The sequence below is a fragment of the Kogia breviceps genome, chromosome 12 (genome assembly GCF_026419965.1).
Source record: "Kogia breviceps isolate mKogBre1 chromosome 12, mKogBre1 haplotype 1, whole genome shotgun sequence".
Lineage (NCBI taxonomy): Eukaryota > Metazoa > Chordata > Mammalia > Artiodactyla > Physeteridae > Kogia > Kogia breviceps.
Genome location: NC_081321.1, coordinates 92,302,448 through 92,321,861, shown reverse-complemented (window position 1 = coordinate 92,321,861; position 19,414 = coordinate 92,302,448). Strand labels below are relative to the sequence as shown.

General features: G+C 51.6%; 1 long non-coding RNA gene across 2 annotated transcripts in view; it reads right to left on the bottom strand.

The window, feature by feature from the left end:
* The window catches only part of LOC136792297 (uncharacterized), a 57,203-nt gene that overhangs the window by 13,212 nt on the left and 24,577 nt on the right, over positions 1 to 19,414 (bottom strand). Inside the window, exons 5-6 of one of the 2 annotated variants that reach the window (XR_010835929.1) lie at positions 3,426 to 3,487; positions 2,366 to 2,481 (exon numbers count right to left, since the gene is read on the bottom strand). This is a non-coding gene — a long non-coding RNA (uncharacterized lncRNA). The remainder of the gene's footprint in view (positions 1 to 2,365; positions 2,482 to 3,425; positions 3,488 to 19,414) is intronic. The other variant, XR_010835928.1, reaches the window with a different exon arrangement.

Genomic DNA, 19,414 nt, shown 5'->3' with positions numbered 1-19,414 from the left:
TGGAAGGGAAGATCTACAGTAAACAACCAAGGAGACACGGAGGGGACATTTCCAGTTGCCCCAGAATCGGTTACTGGGACCCACGGCTGTGGCCAAAGAGATGCTAAGAAACCCACTTCCTAAAGAGATCCCAAAAGGCTGGGGCAGACACCTTCCCCGGGGCATCCTGGAGGTGCCCCGCCCCTCCACTCCTTGCTCTTTCCTGTTTATATAAGAAAATCGAGCGGTCAAGAGGAGGAGGGAGTGAGGGTGGACAGTGTTGGAGGATGGGTACCACTCCCTCTCCGGCCCCGCCCCCGGAACCAGGCACTGGAGACCCCAGGAGAATCCTCCTAAGATGAGACAGAGGACACTGCCGAGAAGAGGAGGCTGGCACCTTGCTCTCCAGCTGCATGCTCGCAGGGCTGCAGGAGCCTGGTGCCAACTGCAGGGACAGGGTGGTGAGAGCGTCCTTGGGGGAGCTTGGCACGCATCCCCTAGCCTTGTGCCTGGCTCCCTCCAGGGGGATTGGGGAGGGGGCGGCAGCCTGCACCACCATCAGGGGAGCAGGTGCTCGCACCTCCGCGGTTCATGGCCCCCAGGGGGCTCACGTGGGGACCCACACAGAGGGTGGGACGCTGAGGGCAAAGTGTCAGTCCCTGTTCTGGGAATTGGGGACTTGGAGAGGAAAGCAAAAATCCCTACCCTCAGGGTGCTTACATTCTAGTGGGGTGAGAAGGAGGTTCACTTGGGGAAATCCTGCAGTCTGATGGGGTGACAGAGCAGGGAGCGCAGAGGGTGTGCCAGGGAGGGGGTAGCGGTATGAAATAGGGAGGTTAGAAAAGATCCCCCCGAGAGGGGGACGTTTCAGCAAGATCTGAGAGGGCAGAGTGTCTGGCCCCCTCTCCGTGTGGTTGATCCATAGGCCCCTCGGAAGTGGAAAGCCCGCCTCCCACTTTCTTTACCTGGAGGCTGGCACTGGGTCTGAGCTGTGTGCGTGGACTTTTGGGGGATCTGGAGATGGATGCGACTCAGTCCCTGCCCTAGAATCACCTACAAGCCATAGAAGAGAAAGAGGAGCCAACACTTCACTTCTAAACCCCAGCGGAACCCCAAAAGCATAGGCGCCAGGGTCCCCCACTGCTGTGGACAAGCACAGGAGCTGAGCGCTTCTCCTGCTGTCTTTGTCCTCCACGGTTTCCTTCCTTCTGCGACGAATGGTCTGAGGCAGGGGCCTGGCCTCCTTCCGTTCACTCCCTGGCTCTGTGAAGCCGACCCTTCTGCGGTACCTTGTGCTGCCTGCTGGAATCACTTGGGTGCACCCACCAAGAGGGCAGAGAAGCCTGGGTGAGTGGGAGTGTGGGAACACAGCGGGGCCCATCGTGCTTTGGAGTGGCCGCTTAGGAATAGAGACCCCGGTTCCACCGTGGGCCCTCAGGCACTTTCCAGGCCGAGTTCTTTGTTGGGGTCCCACCCCGGAAGAGTTCCCCATTCAGGTGTGGATGGCATGTGAGGCAGCCCCAGGGGGGTGTCCTGGGCCCAGAGGTTCACCCTGACACTGTTTTTGCCACGAGCACCAGCCCTTAGTTTTCCGTGACTGGGAAAGTTGCCTTGGTTAGATGGTCTTCTGCGAGGAGACTCAGAGAGCAGCAGGCTACCTGCTGTAGCTAAAGGACATGCATTCTGGTGCTAAAATGTGTATTTTTTTGCGGTACGCGGGCCTCTCCCTGTTGTGGCCTCTCCCGTCGCGGAGCACAGGCTCCGCGGCATGTGGGATCTTCCCGGACCGGGACACGAACCCGCGTCCCCTGCATCGGCAGGCGGACTCTCAACCACTGCGCCGCCAGGGAAGCCCTAAATTGTGTATTTTAAAGTGGTATATTGCAAATTAAAAATTTCCTGTCCCAAACTGGGATGGCAGTCAGAGCAGATTCAGCGAAGCCCAGGATGGGAGCTGAGAATCATGCTAACCCAGATCTCTTGGAGGATTTTTTGGTTTTGCACCTGCCAGTCCCATGCCTGGGTCCATCTAGGTGCAGGGGCCCTGCTGCATATCTGGATGGCTGAGGCTGTGCCCTCAAGGAGCTCAAGTCTCACAGGCAAGAAGGGATTCCAGGGACCTTGCAGGGAAACACCCAGTGTCAACCAGGGAAAAGCATTCCAGACAAAGGGAACCACACGTGCAAAGGCCCTGAGGCACGAAGCAGGGTCCCCCTTGTGGAACTGTGCGTGAAGCACTGGGTGAGGAGTGAGGGGTACCCAGCTGGTGAGAGTTTGGAGAGAAGGCAAAACAAGAGCATGGAGGTTTTGGTACATGGACCAGAGAAGTTGGACTTTTTCCAGAAGGAAATGGGAAACTTTAAGGGTTTTAACAGAGGTGACTCACCTGGATTTCTGCTTTAGAAAGATCAGCCTGGGGGGAAATCGGTGGAGGCGGTGGGAGAGGAGGTGCTTGGCGATTAAGGAGACCAGTTCAGGACGTCCCAGTATTCTGGCCGAGAGCTGATGGGGAAGATGTGGAGACAAGGCTTCACCCATCTCCAGCATTAACAAAAACTTTGTATTTTCAGCCCAATTTAGAATTGTCTTCTCCCCCACCCCACCCTTTTCCTCAGAACACCAACTGATTTTTTTTTGACACGTTATCCTTTATTTACTTTAGAGACAGAGAAAACACAGAGAGAGGGACTTCTTTGGGTTGCAAATTGTTAGTGATGGAGCCAGGATTAAGAACTTGGGCTTGCCAGCCCTCGGTGGATTTTATGATATTTATGTACACAATGCCCACTCGCTCTTCTGCTCTGCCAGTAAACAGAGCTGATCAATATGAAGAGGACAACAACGAAGAGCTCGTTTCCATCCTAAAAAGGCAAGAGGACTGGGAAGATTCATTAGGAGAAAATATCGAACCGCCAGTGTCTGAGTTTTACCTGTGATGTGACCGGGGAGAAAGTGCATTTTTGCGGAAGCCATTATGTAACTGTCCTAGGGACAGAGGGGGGTGACTCCAGAATGGAGCATGGTGGCAAACGACCAGGAGAGCAAAGACAGTGTCGGTTCCTAGCAGGCAGGAACCACATCGGATACTCCTTATTGGTCCTGTAGAAGCATCTGGGGTTTAGTGGAAAAAGCAATGGTTTCACGTCAGAAGAATGGAATTAGAATTGCTCCTGTGTGTCTGCAGGCAAGGCACTCACCCTCTCTGATGGCCACACCAGCTTCCCTGTTATCAAATGGGGATGACAGCATCAACCTTACCTAATATCGTGTGTAGATTAAGATGTGTAAAACCTCCTTCTACAAAGCATGGTATATTAAAAAATCCAGGTGATTTCCAAATTTTCTTTACTGGCTTTTTTATGAGCATAAAAGTAATGTGTGGTTATTGCCAAAATAAAGTCAGAAACTATTACAAAATATAAAGAAGAAAATGGAAATTACTCAACTCCTTCCATCCAGAAATAGCCACCATTAACATTCTGGTGTGTGTACTTCCGTCCTTTTTCCTCTGCATATAAAAATACATACATATTTTTTTAAACCAGAAATGTGATAATGCCATATATGCTGCTTGAAATATTTCTCCTTTTGCTTAAAAATATCTTGCGGACATCATTTCAGAACAAAAAATACAGTTTTATGTGATCATTTTATTTATTTTTAAATCATGAAAATTTTAAACATACACCAAAATAAAGAGAACAGTGTAACGGATGCTCCTTTACCCATCAGCCAGATTCAGAACTTGTGAGATTTTGCCTCCCTTGCTTCATCTTCTTCCCCCTTCCATTATTATTATTGTTATAACAGTTTAAACCAAATACTAACCCTCTTGCAGTGTGCCTCTAAACCAGTCTCAAGGTCATTATCACACCTGACAAAATTAACAGTAATTCCTTAAGAGCACCAAACGCCCAGGCAGGATTCAAATTTCTCCAGTTAGCTCCAAAAGGTTCTTTTCCAGTTGGTTTATCACATGATCCTTTTTAATGACCCCCTGTGGATGGATACCAGCTTTGCAAGTTGTCACTCATGAAAAGCACGGAGGGCAACATCTTTTTGCACATATTCGCAGACCCCTGTCCAATTATTTCTACAGGACAAATTCCTAGAAGGGGACTTTCCAGGTCAAAGCCTATGCACTTTTTTTAAAGGCTTTTAATAGCATTTGACAAATTGCCCTCCAGAGAAATTGTACCAATTTACACTCCCACCAGCAGGGACTGGCACCCTGGATGGCTTTGGGTTGTTAATGAAAGGAAATTAAGGGGAGAGAAAGCAGGTGGGGAGGAAAGGGGGGAAAGAAGAGAGAGAGGATGCAGAGAGCTCCTCCAGGCACCAGCCCTCCCGTGCCTGAGGGCAGCTCGGAGACCCAAGTGTCCCAGCCCACTGGTGACTGCACCAGATTAAGTCCTAAAGCAACGATTCAATCGAGACGGAGAACAAAGCTAGAGCAAAGACTCTTCGATCCATTCTAATTAGGAGCTGCCTTTCCAGAGAAATCAGGAACAGGCTGCCACGGCTGAAGGTGGGAAAAAAAAAAAAAAAGAAAAAGGAAAGAAAAAGCAAAGCTGCAGCCCAGCTGTGCTTGAAGCTTGTCTCTTTTCCGAAAATCCCAAGAAAGAGCTCCATGTGCACACAATCCAGGGACCCTGTTCTGAAGGTTACAGAATTCAGCTTGGGCCAAGGATCTCCATCCCCAAAGGGTGTGCTGGGCAGGGGGGACTTTCTGTTCTTGCCCTTGCTAAGGGCCGGGGGAGGAGGGCAAGGAAGTAGTAGGCCCTTACCTTGTTTCTCCTTCATTTTTGCTGTAGCTTAAAACCTACAATCTATTTCAGGTTTGAGAAGAGGAACTAAAATTAAGATACATTTGAGGCTGGTTCTAGTTCTTGCAGCCTGGGTTTACATTGGAGTTTTGCTCAGTAGGTGGAGGTCATGATGCTTTGCTTGCCTTTGACTCTCCCCCTCCCGTTTGCACTATGTTCTTCCCACGTCGAGCACAAGCGCTAGAAGGAGGACTCGTCCAAGGGCCAGCATTAGCCAAGCTTCAGTGACAAAGCTCTTCCAACTGTAAGCATTGAGCATCCTAACATAAGGACTGCGGTGAGTTCATGGTCCAGAACTTCCTCAGGTGCTGCATCATTTCTAAGACGGTAGTTAAATTAAGAGCCTGCAGGGTCCAGGTCATGGTGTATTCTTGCTGATATCGAAGGATGTTTTCAAGCAAAGATCAAGAAACAGCTTCCTGAACAACTATCGGCCATTCACATACATCTCAATTTTATTTTGTGTGCCCACACTTTGAAGCGGATGTTTTGCACCCAACTTCACATGAATGTGACATGACCTCCTGGCTGGCAGGAGTCAAGTCTTGAACCTGTCTTTCCTCGCACTCAGGTCTCTTTCCATGACCTTGGGCTGCCTTCTCGGCACCTGTGAGCCTTTTTTTTTTTTTTTTTTGTGGTACGCGGGCCTCTCACTGTTGTGGCCTCTCCCGTCGCGGAGCACAGGCTCCAGACGCGCAGGCTCAGCGGCCATGGCTCACGGGCCCAGCCCCCCCACGGCATGTGGGATCTTCCCGGACCGGGGCACGAACCCGTGTCCCCTGCATCGGCAGGCGGACCCTCAACCACTGCGCCACCAGGGAAGCCCTGTGAGCCTTTTTTGTCCCCTACCTCGTACCTCACCATGGATCCCAACAAAGCAGCTCCCTTGCCCAAGGGTGCTGGGGCTCTGGAGCCGAGAGGAGAGCCTGGTGAGGAGACAGCCCCGTGAGCCCCGCTTGGTGCCAGGATCCCCCCAGTCCCCTTCAAGCTCGTTTCCTCTCACTCAACCTTCACACAACAAACCAGGAGGCTGAGGCAACGTTCCAGTTTCACAGCCGAGGTTTCCCCAGGCCTGTGACCTTGGTTCTGAAGGCAGATTTCCAGGAATGCCTACAGCTGCTTTCGGGGATCTGTGACCCTCAGGATACGTCTTGGGGAAGCTGGGGTCCCTCCCATCAGGCTTCCTTCAGCTGTTCTAACAGCTCCCTCTTCTAACAAGCAGAGGAGGTAACAACTCCGAGAAGCAGAGCGTGGAGCCGTGCGCCTGCACACGGTGTTCTAGGCTCTGGAGTCACACGGCTCTGGGTTCAGGGGTCCCCTCAGGCACTGTGTCACAGAGTGACCCTGGGCAAGTCACTTCACTGCTCCAGGCCCTGGAACATCACCTCCCTCGGGTGGTAGCCAAGGATTCACAATATGGCGGTACTTACAAAACGCTCAGCCCACGTTGGAACAATACCTGTTCAGGCTTTACTATTATTGTTGCCGTGTGGTCCCCACCCTGGGTAATCCCAGGATGAAGTTGAGTCTGCTGCCCCGCGATCCTTCATCCAAAGGAGCTCTGGGACTGGGAGGCCTGGGTCTCCTATGCGTGAACCCTGGGAAATGGCCAGCCATGACCCAGAGAAGACTGGAGAGAGACTGGACCAGGGTGGAGGGCGCCAGGAGACCTGGGTTCAAGTCCACCTCTTCCCTGCACTGGACTTTGCCCCTGGGGCGTATGTGATGACAAGGTTGGACTAATGATCCCTAAGAGTATTCACTGTTCTAACTTCTTTGGTTCTCCATGCCCAGCAGGCATGCGAGAAGGGCTTAACAACCGCTCTGGGCACAGAGCTGATGCATCTCAATCAGCCCTGGCCTTCTGAGTACCAACCATGTGCCAGGCCTTGCTCTCGGTGCAGGGTCTTCAAGGCTGAACAGGAGATGTTAGGCCCCTCTCCTTGCCTCATACAGTCTAGTGGGGGAGAGAGGCAATAGCAAGTTTATAAACACGTATTTGTAAAAGCTGCTTAAAGGAAAAGACCAGAGCCCTCTGAACAAGACTACAAAGGAGGCCTATTTTAGGTTGGGGAGAAGGTTGTCCAGCAAAAGCCTCTCCATTGAAATATGAAGGGATATGAAGGGGTAGGAGCTGGGCGTGAAACAGGGAAATTGTGTGTCAGCCAGAGGGAGCAGCATGTTCAAAGGTCCTGAGGCAGAGAGGAACAGCAGCCCCAATCCCCTAGCACATCTCAGCAGAGCTTACTTCTCGGCCCTCACTCTCCCAGGGTTTCCACATGGGGGGACTCTCACCCCCAAGAGAATCGAAGACACCAGATATGGAACAGATGCTCAGATATGGGCCTTGAGCTAAGGTAGTGGTACCCACTCTTTCCTTTATGGCACGGTCAGCCCTGGCTCTCCACACAGGACTGATCCAGCACCAGGTCCATGCACAAGCTGCAAAATCAGGCCTGAGGGAGGACTCCGCTGAGCCTTAGAGATGAGAGACAGAGAGAACCACATGGATCAGGGGAGGCTCCGAGACTCCCAGACTATAACTGGGCGGGGTGGGGAGGCACCTTCATCGACCCAAAGCTCCCATTGCATAGATGGGAAGATAAGACAGGCTCAAGTTGCTCCAGCGCACAGCCCAGGCAGCTCACACACCACGTCGCCCTCCCTTCCCTCCCACCCTCCCTGTGAGAGGGCAGGGCATGCGCATTTGAGGGCCAAGAAAATCAAGGCCCAGGGAGGTGAAATGACTTGTCCCAGCCCCACAGCCAGCCACTGGGGGGGTGGTGGTGCAGAGGAGCCCCCAGCCAGCACCTCCTCTGTACCTGGCATCTCACATCCTTCATCTCTCTTAATCCTCACAACCACCTTTCCAGGTGGGCATGGTTTGGCTCATTTTACAGGTGAGGAAACTGAGGTTCAGAGAGATAAAGCCAGTGACTCAAGTTCAGCCAGAAGGTGGAACCCACATAGAACCTGTGCTCTTTTTGTCACCAAGAAGCAGCCCCGGTAGGCGAACAGGTACCCAGGAAGGACACCGTGGCTAGGAAAGTTTGAGGACAGGCCGGCAGGGAAGCAGCTGTCCTGGAGACCTTGCGAGAAAAACCCACATAATAAACACTGTGAGCTCTGGGAGCTGGGGAAAGGCCCCCCAGGAAGGGCAGAGGTAGAGGGTATGAAGTGTTGGAGAGGGGCGGGTAAGAGTCCAGGGTCACACTCACTGAGGACCGGGCGCACAGTAAGGCCTCAGCAAACCTGAGTTCCCTTGACTGCCCCAAGGGACGTCCTGCTGCCACCACAAGCCACCCGCTGAGGGTCATGAACTCCCTGAGGCATCTGTAGGGTGGCCCGCACCCCGCCCCTCCCCCCACACTCTCCCGCCAACCTCCCACCCTCCAGTCCTGCGTCAGCTGCCCCAGAGCCCCTGGGATCCACGTCTCGAACACCCAGGACTGCTGGGCATCTGGGCCATGTCACATCACACCTCACCGTGCTGCACGGTACCCCTGGGCAGCCGAGCTTGTTGGCTTCCCCAGGACAGCAGCAAGGGCAGCGGAGCCCAGCGGAGGCAGAGACAGACAAGATGGGACCGGCAGAGCCTCCTGACCCCATTCAGACAACGCTCATTTCCAAGACCGTCTGCTCAGCTAGGCGCAGGCCAGGCAGGGCACTGGGGCAGAAAGAGCCGGCACCAGGCTGGCCATGTGCTGGCCTCCGGGGCCTGCCCGGTCAGTAGGCCCGGCTGGCCTTTCCTCTGCAGCTGCCAGCACTGGCCAGCCTGTAGGGGCGCCAGGCTCCAGCCCAGACCCTCCCTGACAGAGGCGTCGGGGGTCGGGGGCAAGGAGGGACTCTGTGACCTAAGAGGGTGGGACAGGGGCCTGGGGAGGGGTGGAGCTGAGGCACCAAGTGTGTGACTCCCTGTGAGAGATGAAGGCTGGGTGCAGGGAACAAAGCCCCTCTGACGCCCAGATACTCCCTGGCCTTCAGGGTGACCCCAGAGCTCCAGAGACCGATGAGTGCCCCCCGAATGACTGCCAGAGACCCCACCCCTCCCCTTCCATCTGCTCGAGCCCCTCTAATCCTGGTTTGCCTCGGTCACCATGGTGACACTGTCGCGGCATCAATCAGAACATGTCACCCCATCTGCATAAAGCCCTTCAAAGGCCTCCTATGTCCCTAAGTTAATGACCCAAATCCTTGTTCTGGCCTGCACACCCATCTCACCTTGTCCCATCTTGTCCCATCTCAGACACACACACACACATACACACACCACTGTTGGTGTTTTAGTTTCAAAGACTTTTTTTCAATTCTGTGTTTACAACTCTTCCGTGCCTCAGTTTCTTCACCTATTAAATGGGGTACTTAATAGTGTGTTAGTTTTTGTTGCTCCAAAAACAGTCCTGGAGACAAGTGTTCAGGAGCCAATAGTTATTTTCGAGGCGACCTCGGAAGCACAGTGTGGGGAGGGGGAGCGAGACAGGGTGGGAGAAAATCTGAGGAGGTGCACACTGATGGCGGTACCCCTGCGGCATGGGGCGTCCAATCACCTGGGGCTCCTGAGAGTCAGTGTCAAGCTGCCTCAGAATCGCCCACTAATGGGGAGGAAGCCGGGATATTTATCCTCCAATTCCCATCAGTTATTGGCGAGGGCAGTCCTGAGAAGTGTAGACTCCCTGGTACTTCCAGCCAACAGAAGCTGCCAGCAAATATGAGCACTGTCCTTAGAGGACCCCTGGGGTGGGCAGAAAGGATACAGGCAGGGCATTCATGGCTTCTGCAATTGGGAATATCTCTCTCATAGCATTGTGCAAATTAACTGACATAATACTTATAAAGTGCTTAATACAGTGTCTGGCACATAGTAGGTACTCAGTCTGAGCTATAATAATAATGTCATTATCGTTGTTGTCACGACTGACATAAAACTCTCTCTGACCTCAGGGCCTTTGTCCAGGCTGCTCCCCGTGCCTAGCACACTCTTCTCTGCTCATCCTCTCTCCACTTGGTTAACATCTGCCTTGCTTCAGGTCTCAGCCCAAATGTCGCCTCCTCAGGGAAGCCTTCCCTGACCACTGGATTAGATCGGGTTCTCCCTTAGATGTGCTCAGAGCACCTACTCCGCCCCTTTCTTTCAAGGGGTTTAATTTCTGTTGTCGCTTTAAATTTATTTGCACGACTGTTTGCGATTCTCTGATTCTCTGCTCATTGCTGGTCTCTCCCGTTGGACTGCAAACTCCCTGAGGACACAGGCTGAGTCTGTTTTGTTCACAGAGACAACCCCTGGGCCTAGCACAGGGTTCCTGCACAGGAGATGCCCCAAAACAAACTGGTGGAGTAGAGGGAGGAATCTGAGTGGGGAAACAGGCGCAGAATGAGTAAAACACAAGGATGTCAGTGCCAGATCAGAGGTATTTACGAAGAGCTCTGGGAGCGTGCATGAAAGACAGATGCATTCCTTTCTTCAGTAACTGTCCCTAGAACACCTATTCTGTGCTGAGCACAGGGCAGGTGGTGCTAAACAAAACAGGCACTGTCCCAGCCCTCCGGATCTTCCCTTCCCATGGGGGTGGGGGGCATTCGTGCAGGGAGCAAAGCGGAGTAGGAAAGGTGTAGAGGGACAAGGCTGTGTGCCAAGCCAACCCTGCTTCATCTTCCTCCTGAGCACCAGAAAGACTACATTCCCCAGTTTCCTTGCAGTTCGGTGGGGTCATGTGACTAGCTGTCACCAGTGGAATGTGGGAGGACGTGAGGTGCAGCGCTTCCAGGCCTGGCCCGTAGAAACCTCCCCCCAGATCTTCCACACCCCCTTCATAGGCCTACAGCCCAGAGCAAGCGTCAGCAAATGTTTCTGTGAAGGCCAGAGGGCAAACATTTTAAGTTTTGTGGGCCATCCAGTCTCTACGGCAGCTATGTAGCTAGTGGACATGGCTGTGTCTCAATAAAACTTTATTTACAAAAACAGGTCCTCGTCTGCCAGCCTGTCTTAGAGGATGGTAGAGCCACTGGACAAAGGAACTGGACCCCCCCCCCCATAGCTGTGTGGAACAGAGCTCACCTACCTCACCCCAGCCAACTTTGATTCAACTGTGCTCTGAGCGAAAAATAAACTCTTGTGTGTTGACCACTGTGGTTCTGGGGTGTATTTGTAACAGACAGCAAATGCTAACGAACATGGAAAGCTTCACAGAGGAGGTGGCACTCATCTTTGTCTTTGACAGGGGAGTAAGGCACTCTCCAGGCTGGCAAGATGAGGAAGGGCTTTCTTAGGGAGGACGGGACCCCTGTGAGCCAACTCATTGAAGAGTGGAGTGTGGAGGATATCACAGCACTTTTGTGCTGCAAAAGGAACATAAAAAGCGGTCCCAAGGGAATTCCCTGGCGGTCCAGTAGTTAGGACTCCACGCTTTCACTGCCAAGGGCCCGGGTTAAATCCCTGGTCAGGGAATTAAGATCCCACAAGCCACGCAGTGCAGCCGAAATAAAATAAAATAAAATAAGAAGAACTTCTCTTTAAAAAAAAAAAAAAGAAAGAAAAAGAAAGAAAGAAAAGTGGTCCCAAGGGATTGAGAAGGAGGAACTGGTTGTTTGGAGATAAAGCTAAGGGGAGAGGGATAGAAAGCAATCACACTCTTGGAGCCTTGCTGTTGCCTCCACACTGTGTGTTTCCCCCTTTTCTGTGCCTCTGTTTATGTGGTACCCCTGCCTCACATGCCCTTCCTTCTCCCACCTGCTTTGACCCACCCTTCCTTTAGGACTTAATGAAGTCCCTGGGTGGCCCAGTGTTCAAAGCGGCAACAGAGTTTCTCAACAAGAGTGCAGGCTTTTCAAACAGAGAGTCCTGGGTGCAAATCCTGCCTCTGTCAATAAGAGAAGCCAAAGAACAGACTATTCAATGTAAAGGAGCCAGGACTTTCTGGGTTTGAAAACTTCTCTCATTCCCAATCTATCCACATGACAAATAGTTCTCAAGAGAAGAAATGACACCCAGGCAAAGATCAAAGCCACTATCAGGAAAAGGGTGTAAACATGAATCCGAGGTGTGACTATGAAGTCTTTTTTTAAGACTTGAGAAAAATTTCGAGTGCCTCATAGACCCTCTCAAACCCACAAAGTCCTTCTGAGGATCTTAACAGCATATGCTATAGACCCTTTCTATTCAATAATTGAAATTTGAAGAATTTCAAGGGCAGCCTTGCCAGGAGCCCAAAGTAAAAAAGAAATTTGTGGGTGTGCCTTTTGTCAAATGGAATGAATTACAAATTGTTTCATAGGAAACCCACAAAACTTTGGAAGGAATTGTTTGGGCTATGAATGAGTGGGACAGAGAGAGCACCGAATGAAAAGAGAGATCTTTAGACCCTCAAATCTCTATGGGTAGGAGGCAGGCTAAGAAAATTACTCAGCTGCAGACCCTGGTCATTTCTTAAGGAAATACAAGAATGTCTCAGAGAAAAGTAGCAAGAACCTAGAGGGCAGCGTCAAGAGCCACAAGAATCATTCTCAGGTAGGTGGACTGAGCGCTAATCAAGGAATTGGCAACATGTTCCCAGATGGATTTCAGAATTGCTATGGTCCAGTGACTGCTGTGTGCCTCCTGCATCCCTTCTTTTAGTGGGAGTGTCTATGATGGTTGTCCTATGCCTGTGTCACCTTTGTTTGCTGCCTGTGGGGCAGAGGGCAGAGAACTTGTTTCTTTAGCTCACAGATCTTCTTATTGAGAGGAGTGGTGCTCAAGGATTTGTACCCAAGGAATTCCACCTATGGAGACATGTCCCTACCTGCACCTGATTTAGATGACAAGGTCTTGGGAGAGGAGAATAAATATACTTTGCATGTGGAGGTATGTATCAGTTTGCTATAGGGCTGCCTTAACAAAGTCACAGACTGAGGGGCTTAAACAACAGAAATTTACTTCCTCACAGTTCTGGAGGCTAGAAGTCCAAGATCAAGATCTTCCGAGGGCCATGAGGGAAGGATCTGTTCCTGGCCTCTCTCCTTGGCTTATGGATAGCAGTCTTGTCACTGTTTGTCTTCACATTGTCTTCCTTCTGCATGGGTTTGTGTCCAAATTTCCTATTCTTATAAGGACACTGGTCAAGTCCTATTGGATTAAGGCCCACCCTAATGACCTCACTTCGACATAATCATATCTTTAGAGACTCCCATCTCCAAACAGTTACATTCTGGTGTACTGGGTGTTAGGATTTCAACATATGAATTTTCCAGGTGGGGTGACTCAGCTCAACATAACAGTGAGGAACGTGAGTTGTTATGAATCATTCTGGCCAGAGGGTACATGATGGCACATTGTATTTTCCAAAGATCCTCCCACGTGATCTTCCTACAGCCGATCAGCCAACTCCTCTACCAAGAGGTGGGGGGTCTGTGTCCCCTCCCCCTAAACCTGGACGGACTTTTGTGACTGCCTTAGACTCTAACACTATTGCCAATAGAGAACAACATGAGTGACACTATGTGACTTCTGAAGATAGGTTATTAAAGGCAAAACAACTTCTTAGAACCCAGTCACCATGCTGTGAGGAAGCCCAAGCCACGTGGAGAGGCCAAGTACAGGCATGCTGGCTGCCAGCTCCAGGTGAGGTCCCAGTCCCCAGCCATACGAGAGAGGAGGCCTTCCGAAGGCCTCCAGCTGCAACCCAGCCACCATTTGACTGTGACCCCATGAGACCCCAGGAGGGAACTACGAAGCCAAGCCCAGTCACCCCCAGAACCATGACAGATGATAATAATAATAATTAATGATTGTTTTTGTTTGACACACATCCCCCCCACTAGATTTGGGGTGATTTTTAATGCAGCAAAAAAACTGATGCACCTGGGGGTGAATATAAGAATCAGGGCAGGGCTTCCCTGGTGGCGCAGTGGTTAAGAATCCGCCTGCCAATGCAGGGGACACGGGTTCGAGCCCTGGTCCGGGAAGATCCCACATGCCACGGAGCAACTAAGCCGGTGCGGCACAACCGCTGAGCCTGCGCTCTAGAGCCCGCGAGCCACGACTACTGAGCCCTGTGCTACGACTACTGAAGCCCACGTGCCTAGAGCCCATGCTCCGCAACAAGAGAAGCCACTGCAATGAGAAGCCTGCGCACCGCAACAAAGAGTAGCCCCCGCTTGCCGCAACTGGAGAGAGCCCACGCGCAGCAGTGGAGACCCAATGCAGCCAAAAATAAATAAAATAAATTTATTTTTCTAAAAAAAAGAATCAGGACAAAAAAGAAGGGAAGCGGCAAAGATGGGAGGAAGGAAGAGGGAGAAAGAAGGAACTAGAAGTGGCACAGGGCAGGGATTTTGTGGGCCTCATTCACGGAAAAGGCCTGGCACAAACTAGGTGCTCAGTTAATACTCGTCAACTAAATAAATGAAGGAGAAACTTCCCTGGTGGTCCAGTGGTTAAGACTCTGAACTCCCAACGCAGGGGACCCAGGTTCAATCCCTGGTCAGGGAACTAGATCCCACATGCCGCAACTAAAGATCCCACATGCAGCAACGAAGATCCCGCGTGCTGCAACAAAGACCTGGTGTAGCCAAATAAATAAATTAAACAAATAATTTTTTAAAAAATTATAATAAATAAATAAAGGAAGGAAAGGGAGAGAGAAGGACCATAACTCTGAGTGAGCTGCGTGTTTTTATGCACATGTGGAGACAAACTCCAGGATGGACCCAGAAGAGACTATAAATTCCCAGACAGAGCCCTTGGCTGCACAAGATCCAATGTGTGAAGGTTGAAGAAGAGAGACATCGAGCCCATAGTTGTGACGTGGGGCTCAGAGGGCAGATAGCACTTGGGCAACCAACAGTAGGACTCCCTGGGCTGGTGACGTCGGGCAGGATGGGGCAGACAGCGAGTCTGGGAAAGAGGCCGTGGAGGAGCCAGACACTGTGGGCCGGACAGGCCTGGGCTGGGCTCCAGCCCTGCCCAGCTCTCAGGGGCTGGTCCACAGCATCGCCCAGATCGCAGAGGCTGGTCTACTCACTCTGCCTAAAGAGCCAACTGCCCCAGACCTGCTCGAACTTCCTTCCTGTCTTGTTGACCAGCCCTTCCTCCCCAGCTCTCTAGCCTTGAGGTTTTGTACACTCTTGTTCTGTTTCATGTTCTCTATTTCCAGCAAACAGCCAATCCTATCCAGCGGGTGGTCTATTTCATCCACTTTTTCCTTTCTTTGTCCCCTTCATCCGATTCTTCCTCTTCCAGCAACTTTCTTCTTCCAGGACTCTGTCTCTTCTCTATTCCATCCACTTACTGTCCTTTCTAGGACTTCCTTTTGTCCTTTTCAACATTTTAGTCCCTCTAACCCTGTTATCACCCTTGAATCTCTCTTGCTAATTTGTCTTCTCCCCCGTTTTGGCCCCTTTCTCACCCATCCCTCTCCTCTCCTCCACCCTCGCCCTTTTAAATGCGTGAGCATCTGCCTCACTCTCTCCCCGTCCCAGCTCCTCCCTGCATTTTCTCCTCTTTCTTCTCTTCCTCAAACTGGGTTGTAAATGCCATCTGCCTCGGAGCAGGACATGCTGTAAAGTCGAGGTTCCCGGAGGGCCAGGTGGTGATCGTTTTATTTTTACAACGTCCTTGGATAGATCGAGGTGTTTCTGCAGGGTGGGGCCGCATGCTGGGTGGGAGGGGACCAGGACGTCGAATAGCACTTGAGATTAATATAGGTCACTTGCTGAGCAGTGTCCCAGTGGTCCCAGGGAGAGGAGAACCTCGTCATCTGGGGCCGGCTCTGCAGAGGTGGCCGCAGTGCCGTCTCTGGAAGATGCAGGAGGGGACCTGGCCCGGTGGCAGGAGAGGGAGATGGGCGGGCTGCTCTTTTGGAACCAGAGGGGCTCTTCCTCTTCTCCTTGGGGCCTGGGAGTGCAGGAGGACCTCCTCCGATGGCTGGCAGGTGAAGGAGCCGGCCTGATCTCACAGGAAGCACAGAGAACCCTTGTGCCCAGCTCTGCTGCTGTGTTCTTGGGCTAACTGCTTAACTTCTTTGGTCCTCAGCATCCTCGTCTGCAAATTAGAGCTATCACCCCCAGAGCCATCAAGGACGTTTGTAAAATGGGGAAGAAGCAACATTTTATTTATAACTTCACTGTACCAGGTACTTCCATACCTTACCACATCTAACCTCCCAGCCTAAGAGGCAGCCCAAGTGACTATCATTTTATAGATGATGCAATCAAGGTTTAAATGTCCTGAGGGCTGAGCTAAATGAGATTAGAGATCTGAAAAGAGCTCTAGAACTACTCCTGGTTGACAACTGCATGATTCCATCTCCTCGGCTCTTTCCAGCACAGGACTGGAACGGGCAGTTTCGGGCATCTTGGGGAAACGGCAGGAAACATCTTCATTTGTTTAACTGTCGAGTGCCCATTGTGTGCCCGGCACCGAGCAGGGGGACAAGGATACGATGGTGGGCAGAGCAGACAAGATGCCTGTCCTCACGCAGTCTCTGGAGAGACTTCCAGAAAAACCAAACCACATACACAAGTAAAAACACTATGACAGATTATACAGGGTGAAGGAGACATACAGAGTGCTGCAAGAGAGAAAAATCAGGGGACCTAATTTAGAGAGAAGGCAGAAAAAATCATCCCTGAGAAAGTTTCTGTTGCAGTCATAAGGAAGAGCTGGTGTTGCCCAGGTGACGAGCATAAGAAAAGTATGTTCCAGGTTGAGACGTGAGCATGTGCAAAGGCCCAGGGGCAGGAAAGAGCATAGTATGGTGAAAGAATTGAAACATGGCCAGGGAGCTGAAAAGAGAGAGAGCTAAAGGCAAGGGCAGTGACAAGAGGTGGGCCTTGGGGGGACAGGAAGGGCCACGTCACACGGGGTACTGGGGATGTATGTGAGCCTAGCTAGAGATTTTAAGCAAGTACTTGACATGAACTGATTTCTGTTTCAAAAAACAAAAATCCTCTGGCTGCTGTGCAGAGAAGACGCTGCAGAGGAAGGAGTGAGAGCAAAAAAGAGAAGACCCCTAAGAAACATCTAAGCAGGAGATGACAGCAGCTTAAATAAAGAAAATACTCAGACCTTTACAGTTTGTAAATCTCTTTCACTTGCCCCTGGGAGAGCAGCATTATTGTACCCATTTGACAGATGAGAAAACTGAGTCTTCAAGGGGTTAAAATGATGGTCATACAACATGACACATCTAGTGAGTGCTGGACTCTGGATTGTAGGCCCAGTTATTCCCATGCCGTCCACACCCCTTTCCTTTCTATCAAAGAGTTAGGCGTGTGCCAATTGAGAGTTCAAAAAGCAGCTGTTGGGCCTTTGCAATGTGCAATCTTTGGGCACCCTCTTTGTTATTTTCATATGTTAAGCTTCCTAAGTCTTCCTAAGTCTTGGTTTAACCTGTGAGATAGGGATGATGACCTGCCCTTCCTTCCAGGGCTCTTTTGAGAATTCAATGATAATGGATGTAAAGCACTTAGGAGAAGGTCTGGCACACAGTAGGTGCTCAATTGATGTCAGATTGTCAGATCCCCTTTCCTTTGAAGAGGACGGAGGGTCCAGCCTGCCTGGCTTCAAGAGCCGGTGACACATGCCCACTGTCATGCCACTGAGCCTGGGTGATGGATTTGACAATCGGCCACGCCGCACGCCCAGCACAGGCTCTGAGCACCGGCGGGAAGGCTGAGTCAGTCCTCTGGGTGAGTCCCCACGCTCTGGTCGTGAATTCATAGAGGAGGAGCCCGTCGTACAGCTGCCCTCTGGCCAGGATGTCCCTGCGCAGTCCCCAGCAGCAAGCCACCCATGGCTGGTTCCAGATTCCATCTCCTCCTAACCACATGCCCAACTCCCGGGTTCAGCCAACTGCCAGGTCTTTCCCAGGCCCAAGAAATGTGAGCAGCATATGAAAACAGGAAGGCCGTCCCTGCCCACAGGGGACTTCCTCATCAGGACGCAATGATTCCACGCTTCTACAGAGCCTCTCCACAGAGTCTACGGGGACAGGCTGGGTCAGGGGCTCAGAGCCTCCTGACTTGCCCCGTGCTCCACCTCACACCCCTGGTCCATGACACCACACCCTCCCTCTCTCCCCACCCCCACCCCTGCCCAGAGGCACATTCTCCCCTCCCCGCCTCTCGCCTCTCGAACACAGAGCCAGGGTCAGTGACAGCCAGGTGAAAAGAGCCAGTGTCCCTGCATGACCAGGGGAGCAGAGCTCCCCCTCCTCGCTGCTGAATGGACTCTATGCAAGTAAAGCAAGTAAAACATGTTCTCTGCGCTAAGCCACTGAGGTTTGGGGGTTTATCTGTTTGTAGAATTACCCCCAGCGAATCCCACTAGCAACTGCAGTCAAAGGAATAGAGAGCTGCTCAGGGAGAGTGGGTAGGTGAGCAGAGAGGGGGTCAGGGAGGGGTCCTGGGGGGCACAGATGTTTATGGGATGTGCAGAACATGAGCCATCTGCAAGGGAGGCTGGGACGGAGAAAGCGAGAGGTAGAAGGAAACCTCGAGGGGGTGGTAGCACGTAAGCTGAGAGAAGCAAGGGGTTCTAGAATAGAAGAGACATCAAAAAGTCCAGTGCTACCCAGAGCGCCAGTGATTGAGGTCCGAAAGCTGTCCAGTGGAGTTGGTGACATAGAGGTAGCTGCTGTCCTGGCTGAGAGCAGCTTAGTGGAAGGATGAGGAAATGAGTCTGAATGGAGACAATTGTTGAAAGCCTGGCTTGAAAATGGTAGCTGCCGCAGAGGGTGATAGAGTGGCAGGGGGCTTGGGGGTGCTCTTGTTAAGACTGGGGCACGTTTACACACCAGCGAGGAAGAGGCAGTTGTATGAAAGGGATGTGTCATTCGAGATGCAGGCTTTGTTTTAGCCATATCTGTGCCTTTCATCTCAGGCTGCCTCAAATCCCACCTGAAAGTAGAGTATAAATAAATGATCAAAAAATAAGACATCGTTCATCCCCTGCCAGCTGGTGACCTTGAAAGGGCCTTCAGAACTGTTTTTGTCCTCTCCTGGCTTGTGTCAGATTTGCTCCATCGTTCGCAGTAAACTAACACTGACCAGGCTACTGCCACGTGCCAGACCCTGGGCCAGAGACACAGGACCAGAGCCCAGCCTCCACCCTCAAGGACCACACGGTCTGATGGTACAATGGACATGACATCAGGACATAGCGCGACTCCCGCACTGAGAAACGCACTCGAGGTACAGAAGTCATTTGGAGGGAGGAAGGAGTCTCTCAGGACTTAGGAGGGTGGGAGGGTAATAAAGGACCTTGGGAAAGAGGTAACACCTAACCAGGACTTTGAATGACACCCAGGAGTCCACCGGGCAGAAAGAGGCACTGCATGTGCAAAGGCCCTGAGGTATGGCAGAGCAGGAGCCTACAAGGACTTTGACCTTGGAGGAGCCTAAAAAAGTGAAAACCAGAGTAGATGAGATGAGCCTGGAAGTGGGGGCAGAGGCCAGGTCATCAACCTTCCCTGCAGAAAACCACTTTGTTTCCTGGAGATTTTAACAATATCCTGTCCAGTGGAATGAACTTACGCTCTCCAGTCCCCAGTTTTAGGGAGAAAGTTGAGGATCAGAGGAAAACTATAGGGATTCATCATAGAGGGTCCACTCTGAGCCAAGCTGTGTTCCAG